This window comes from Populus nigra, chromosome 7, assembly GCF_951802175.1.
Source record: "Populus nigra chromosome 7, ddPopNigr1.1, whole genome shotgun sequence".
Taxonomy (NCBI): Eukaryota; Viridiplantae; Streptophyta; class Magnoliopsida; order Malpighiales; family Salicaceae; genus Populus; species Populus nigra.
The window spans coordinates 10,660,885-10,668,951 of record NC_084858.1 but is presented as its reverse complement, the minus strand read 5'-3'; the positions used below and the strand labels follow the sequence as shown (position 1 = coordinate 10,668,951).

The 8,067-nt window shown below is 30.9% G+C and overlaps 1 pseudogene; it reads left to right on the top strand.

Moving 5' to 3' along the window:
* The first annotated feature begins 1,263 nt into the window (after positions 1 to 1,263).
* Positions 1,264 to 4,452, top strand: LOC133698277 (transmembrane emp24 domain-containing protein p24delta9-like; annotated as a pseudogene).
* The last annotated feature ends 3,615 nt before the right edge of the window (positions 4,453 to 8,067 follow it).

Genomic DNA, 8,067 nt, shown 5'->3' with positions numbered 1-8,067 from the left:
AACTTATTAATAAATTGTAAAATACATATATTAATATGGAAGAAAAACCATAAATTTGATTTGAAGTGTAAAATTAAAAACTATAGACATGTTAATATTATTATTTTTATTATTATTAAAATTATTAATATACTTATTAATAAATTTAAAAAAATATTATGACTATTGAAAAAGAAAACCATAGATTTAATTTGAAGGGTAAAATTATTAAAAATTCTTATTACTATTATTGTTGTTGTTGTTGTTGTTGTTATTGTTATGGTTGTTGTTATTGTTTTTTTTTTTTAATTATTGTTGTTGTTGTTGTTACTGCTATTGTTAATATTATTTATATAATTATTAATAAATTTGAAAAACAAATATTATTACTGTCGGAAAAAATAGTAATAAGGTCTGACATGTTTGCCAGAGTCAAGGTTACTTGGGTCTGGTATAGTTGATATTATTATTTTTATTATTATTAATAATGTTTTTAAAAAATATTATTACTATTAAAAATACCATAAATTTGATTTGAAAGGTAAAATTAAAAATTATTGTTGTTGTTGTTGTTGTTGCAGTTGTTTATTATTATTATTGTTTTTTTATTATTATTATTTTCATTATTGTTAATATTATTAATGTAATTATTAATAAATTTGCAAAAAAATATTATTACTATTAAATAAAAAATCATAAATTTGATTTGAAGGGTAAAATTAAAAATTTTAACTTTGAAAAAAGATTCAAGGGAAAAAAAAATAAGAAACCAACAGTAGAAAGACTAAATTGAAAGTACTATAGGTCTGACATGCTTGACAGACCCACTTAAACTTGGGTTATATTTGTTTAATAATATTACTAATGTTATTATATTTATTATTGCTAATATTATTATTAATAAATTTTTTAAAAATATTATTATTATTAAAAAAACTATATTTTTAATTAGAAGAATAAAATTAAAAGTATCAGAGGTATAGTATAGTTACTAAATCCACATCTATATGGATCAGATATAATTACGAGACTCAAGATACTTTCGTGTGGCATTAAGTTTCGCATAATGCTAATAAATCTAACTTTCAACTATCATTATTATAATAATTTTTATTGTTTATAAATTGTGCTCGATATTATTTTTTCATTATTATTTATTGATATTTTTTATAAATGCCTGGAATATAATGCAGACAATCTAAGTAGTAACGTAACTAGAGAGTCACAAACCGAAACCCGGGCATTTCATCTTTCCATACAAGACCACTAGAAGACAAAATCAAACAGATCCCTAGTTCTTTCAAATCTTAAAAAAAACCTTAAACACCTCAAAATCCAAAACCGGAGGCCTCTTTTGCTTCTGTTTGTTAAGCAAAATGTCAAAATCAAATCTCCTAATGATAACAACTCTTGGATTGATTTTCACAATTGCAGAATCGATGAGATTTGATCTGCAATCAGGACACACAAAATGCATATCGGAGGATATAATGAACAATGCAATGACTGTGGGAAAGTACAATGTTGTCAATCCTAACGAGGGTTATCCTCTCCCTGTTTCCCACAAGCTTACTGTCAGGGTAATCTCTCAATTCCACTCTTTAAAACCCATTTTTTGCTTTGTGTGTCTGTTTTGTGTGCTTCTTTTTTTTCCTGGGTTTTGTTTCTTTTCTACTTTTTTGCAATCTTTCATACCAGGGTTTGTGTCTGTGTATTTGGATAACAACAAATTTAAAAAATGCAAACTTTTTTATATGAAAAATGTCATATAGAGGAGAAATTTCCATAAGGTTTGTGTCTATGTATTTGGATAACAACAAATTTAAAACAACGCAAACTTTTTTATATGAATAAAGTACATATTAAGGAGAAATTTCCATTAGATTTGTTTGGGACATTAGTGGAATGCTATCCAAGTAATGAATAATTATTGTTTTTGGTTATTGTGATTTTTGGAGTCGAAATTGATGGTTATGATGGTGGGGGTGATACAGGTGGCATCACCATATGGGAATAATTACCATCATAGGGTTAACGTGGATTCCGGTAATTTTGCATTTACTGCAGCTGAGGCTGGTGATTACACTACTTGTTAGGTTGGTTGCCATTAATGTGCAACAACCATTGACAATTGCAGCAGCCACCATTGTCAAAGAAGATGGCTGCAATGGTGGGTTGTTGGTGGCAGCCAACAACCATTGTCTAATGTCAAAGTTTGGTAAGTTTGGCAGCCACCAATGTTGACAACAAAGTAAGAAGAGCTGCCATGAAATGCCTATAAATAGAGGCATTATATGAGAGCAAAATGAAGAGAGTGTGGTGAGTGCGTAAGAGAGATCAAGAGAGAAAGAGGGGCTGCAATGGCAGCAGCCTTGCTGCCATTGCAGTAGCTGCAAGAGTAGCAAAAATGAGTTGATGAGTTGAGTAGAGTGGATGTAATCCTCCTCCTCTACATGTATGTATTGTAACCTTTTCTCTATCTCTAATACAATGACTCTCTCCCGTGGATGTAGGCGGTTTTGCTGAATCACGTTAAAATATTGTGTCTCAGTGTGCTTTACCCTCCGTTAAGCAAATATCAGTACACCACCGGTCCGCGCATGGGGTGCCGGAATTCCCCAACACTACTTGCTTTTCAGCTGCCGATCACAAACCAGAAACCAAATTGGCGATTGAATTTGAATGGAAAACTGGTGTTGCTGCTAAGGATTGGTCTAAGATTGCTAAGAAGGAGAAAGTTGAAGTAAGTGATTATTGTTGACCCACACTCATTGTTACTTTAGTATTTTTATGATAATTTACTGTTGAAGCTTACTGCTATGTATTGCTTGTAAAATGTTTTTTCTTTGCAAAATGAATATTGCTATTCTTTGGTGGTTTCGGTGACAAATTTTCATTTTTAGGTTATGCCCAAGCTGCTTTTTTTTTTTTTTGAAAAAAAATAAACAGGTTACAGGTTGTCTTTTAGCATATCTTATACAATTTTTATGCTGCTCTTTTGAATTGACTGATTCATTGTTGACGGTAGTTTTGATCAATTATGGTACTAAATTTGAATCTTTCTACATTTGTAATGGACAGCATAGCATGATCACACATTTGAGCATTATCTGCTATATGAGTTGGGTTCTTGGTTAGATCCAGGTGAATTGAGCACGAGTAAAACTTTTTAAATTGGGCCATTAGGGAATTGTTTGTATGGTAGTGATATTGACAGTCATAGAAAGACATGAGCTTGGAAAGGGAGGATCACCAAGTTAGATATAGAGACACTGATAACAGGTAATGAACGTGTCTTGTTCAATTGATGCTTTAAGGAATCCTTTAAGTACCATTTCTCAATATTATTTTCCAATCATAACAGATAGTAATAAGTTATGGGTCTATTCTCTGATGTCCAGTTTAAATCATGAATGGGATTTGTAATTTCTGTTACAAAGATTATCTTCTCAGAATGTATAATATTTGCTATTTCTAAAATGTTCCTTGTAAAGAATTGGCTTTTGCTTTTTGTATAGAATATTCCATTATCTTCCCATGACGGTTGGGAACCTAAAATGATTTTGTTATTTCTATCCTTGGATATCCTATGGGAGTCACCCTTGGAGGTGGATCCAAATATATTTGGTTTATATTTTTCCCTGAAAAAAAAAAGGAAAACTGTATGTTTCTGTTAAATATGTTTGTTTGACGCACAAGTTTTCTTGTTCTAGGTTATGGAACTTGAGTTGAAGAAATTACTGGATGCAGTCAAATCCATTCATGAAGAGATGAATTATCTTCGTGGGAGGTATGGAAGCATTTACTTCTATTAACCAAGCCTTCGTATTGTGCCTGTGGATCAGCAGGTTGTTGAGTCTGCACTGGCATGGTTGTTCATAAACACCATGGATTTCAGCACTCTTTCTAGTTTGGTGTCACTGATATTGTTTTTCAAAATGTTGCTGTTGCATGAACGCTGCTGTCAGTTTACCCGTGCATGTGAGAGTGGTTAAATTTATTACCCTCAAATGCCAAAAAAAACTTTTTGTTTACTCTGTTTTCATGAAAACGAAGTCCTTGTGCACTATTTTCTAGAGTTATAATTATCTTTTCTTCTTTCTTTTACTATTCCTTTAACTAGAACCATTACTTTTACACTCTTCACTGTTGGTGATCCAGAGAGGAAGAAATGCAACATCTTAATCAATCAACAAACTCCAAAATGGCAGCCCTTAGTTTTCTTTCAATTGTGGTATGCTTATCCGTGGCTGGTTTACAACTCTGGCATCTGAAGTCATATTTTGAGAGGAAGAAGCTCCTGTAGTTTTGCTTTTTATTAGCATCCAGAGTTTTTATTTCTAACTCCTTATTCTCAGCAGTTAAAATGTTTAAAAATTTGAACCCCCATTATTAAATTTCAAAGAGTTGCATCACTGACAAATTTGTTAATTGCCTGCAGTTCTTAGTGCTAAGAGAAGTTGACATTAGAAAGTATATCCTGTCTCATTTTTGGCATGTATTTGAATGTTAATTTTGTTGAAAACTGGTTCCGTAGTTGAATTGGAGTTCCCTTCGTTTTTTATACCTGGGTCGCAGCGTTTGTAGTAGTTTTTGGAGGAGGCAGGGAAGATTTGAAGTTGGAATCTCCTCCTGAAGAACTCTGACCACTTCACATTCATACGGATATGTGGAGTTGTTTTAATGAAATTTTGTTCCTAACTCTGGGCATCATTTCTAAAGTTGACATTGGAAAGGATGGTTTTGCTTTTGAAGGCATTTGGAATTTGGAAGCAGTTAAAAAACTAGAACATGTCTGCTCCTACCTTATCAAATTGAAATTCCTGACGTTAAAAAAAGAAGGGATAATTATGTTGAAGCAAACGAAGACCTTACCAAATTGAAATTGTATCATTTCGGATTGAGGTTTTCTGCATCAGATAGCATGTCGTGGATAACTCTCTTCAGAATTTCTCTTATCCGACTGTACTCTTCTCATAAGAGAGAATGTACTTGCTGCGAATAAAGAGTTCACGAAAGACTTGAAAGAAACAAAAGAAAAATCATTAGTTGCATAAAATGTATATTTTGAATAACAATGGCTTGATTATACAAACCTAGTTCAAATTATTGCTTGTTTGGAAAAAGATCGCACAACCAATATATGGTTTCGTCCTTTTAGAGTTATATCCTTCTTTTTTTTCATTTCTTTTCTTATCTTCTATGTCCTAAACAATGCAAGTTACAAAGCAGGTTTGATATTATCCAAGAAAAATTAAACTTTGGATTTTATTATAATTTTGTTTATTCTTTAGTTTTATACTTATTGAATATAATTCTCAATTCGATCATTAGATCAGGATGAAATTTTTCCAAGAGTTACCAGATATTGTTCTACATTAGTTTAAAACTTTAGGTCAACAAGTGCAATATGAATTTTGTTATTTATAGCTCTTTGAATTGTGAACTTTCTATTTGAAGATGATTCTTTTCTAATAATACTTGTATACAACAACTTATTTTTGAGATTTTTCTAGTTCTACAAGGATCTTTAATGGGCAACAACATAGTTTCTAAATGTGACAATGATTCCTTAATGTTGCAAAATCCTTTTCTTACAAGGATTCTTTATTTATCTAAGCCACACAAGAAAAACAGGGTTGAAGTATTTAATGGCATATTATTTTTTTGATGAATTATTTTTTTGTATTAATATGAATTATTTTAAGGTTTTATTTTATTATTTGGATATCTACATTTAGTTAAGAGCTTGTGTTTTTAGTTTGAGCTTGTTTCGATTTAAAATCAATGTTTTGGGACTGTTTTAGACATTAGACTTGTGTTAATTGATTATTAACTTGGGTTCATTGGTTTGCAGCCTAATAAGGTTCTATTAGGGTTATTTAAGGGGATTTGTAGCAAAATTCAGCAATAATGATGATTTGAATAAACTTATGTTTTTCTTGATGCAACATTTTTTTTTTTTGCTTTAATAAAGAATAAGTTTGATTTATTAAGGTATAACTGAATTGTTATGTCTTCTCGCATGCTTCTGTTTCTTGATTTCAAGTTCAATTTCCAATACCTTCCAAGGTACAAGGTTTACCTATGGGTCAAGGTTTCTATTTGAACCTGAGTTTGGGATTTCTTGGATTGTTTATCTACTTTGTTGTGGGTTTCTAGATCTTTATATATATGAGGTTCGTATCAGTTGGTATTAGAGTTGGGCTTTGAAATCAGGTTATAAGCCTTTTGTTTTTGTTGTTTAGATTTGTTTATATATATATATATATATATATATATATATATATATATATATATATATATTATCTTCTTCTTGTTTTTCTTTGTCTTGTTTTGGGTCAATTTTGTTTTCTCTTCTTTCATTATAGTCTAGTTTTGTGTTAAGGGTCCTTTGATAAAAAAAATGTCAAACCTTTAATTATGTCCAGAATATCTATTTAGAGTAAAAAAAGAAAAAGAAGAAATCAACAAGATCAAGAATTCAGGTTTACAGGGGCTAATTCATTTAGGTAACAAGGTAAATTGAAGTTTTCATGTTTGGTCTCATTAAAATTAGTTGGGTGCCTGTAGTTTCAAATTTGAAAAATTAGGTTAAAATTCCTGTTTGATAGTGTTTTAATATCATATCTTGTTTGTTTGTCTTTCATCTCGTTTTCCTACTTGTGTCATGTATTCACCAAGAAAGAGGGAACTAAAAAAGGTTTTCGCTTAAGAATGCAAAGACTTATTCTGTATGGTTAGGGTTTTGAGACAAGAATTTGATAAGTTAACAGAACTATTTTATGAACCATCTAGGTGGTGGTCCAGTGATAAGAGCTTGAGACCAAGAGGTTTGCTTCCTCTGTGGTCTCAGGTTCAAGCCTTGTGGTTGCTTATATGATGGCCACTAGAAGCTTACATAGTCGTTAACTTCAGGGCCCGTGAGATTAGTCGAGGTGCCCGCAAGCTGGCCCGGACACCAACGTTAAACTAAAAAAAAAACTGTTTTTATGAATTGCAAGCTTCAAAGGGAGAGGAGTAACATTACTAAAAGGATGAACGATGAAAGAGAAGGGCTGCTACTTCCATGCAAAGTTGTTGAAGGCGAGTGATGACAAGAAAAGAGCTTTGAAGGTTTAAACAAGAGGCCTATGAAACACCTGTTGTACTTATTAATGATTGGATGATAAATCATATTGAAAAGAGGGGGAATGATATGGTCCAAAAAAGGTTGAACAAAGAAACTTGGATTTTAGTGTAGTTATGTTTATTGTCTAGTTTACTCCATCAAACAAAACTCTTAATTCGATAATTGGATCAAACTGAAATTTTACTGAGAGTTTCCAGATATATTTTTCTACATTCAATTAAAATTTCAAGTCAATTAGAGTTTGACAAAATCTTAAGTTTTAAGTTAGCATATGCAATGTGAATTTTGTTATTTATTATCTTTTGATTTGTGGACTTTCTATTTGATGAGGATTTCTTTTCTAATAATATAAGGATATTCAACAACTTATTTTTTAGAGTTTTCTAGTTCTATAAGGATATTTAATGGACAACAACAAAGTTTTTAAATGTGGCAATGATTCCTTAATGTTTCAAAGTTATTCTTACAAGGATTTTTTATTTATCTTAGCTACACAAGGAAAGGAAGGCTGAAATATTTAATGACATATTACATTTAGGCTGAATTATTTTTTGTATTAATCTAAATTATTTTAAGGTTTTATTTTATTATTTGGATATCTACATTTAGTTTAGGGCTTATGTTTTAGTTTGAGTTTGTTTTAACCCAAAATCAATGCTTTAGAATTGTTTTAGACATTAAACTTGTGCTAGTTAATTATTATTTCCAAAAACTTTGCATTCTTGAGATGAAGTGATAAAGGGAAAGGGTAAGGAGAGAGAAGTAGAATGAGAAGAAAGGGAAATATAAGGAAAAATAATGTGAGGTATGTATATAAAGATCTAGAAATTCATAAGCAAGATTGACACAATTCTAGAAAGCTAAAAATAAAGTTTGATAATAAATGTGACACAATAATTACCCGAATCAAAACACCAACACTATTAGAATGAATATCCACCCAACGATTAGTGAAT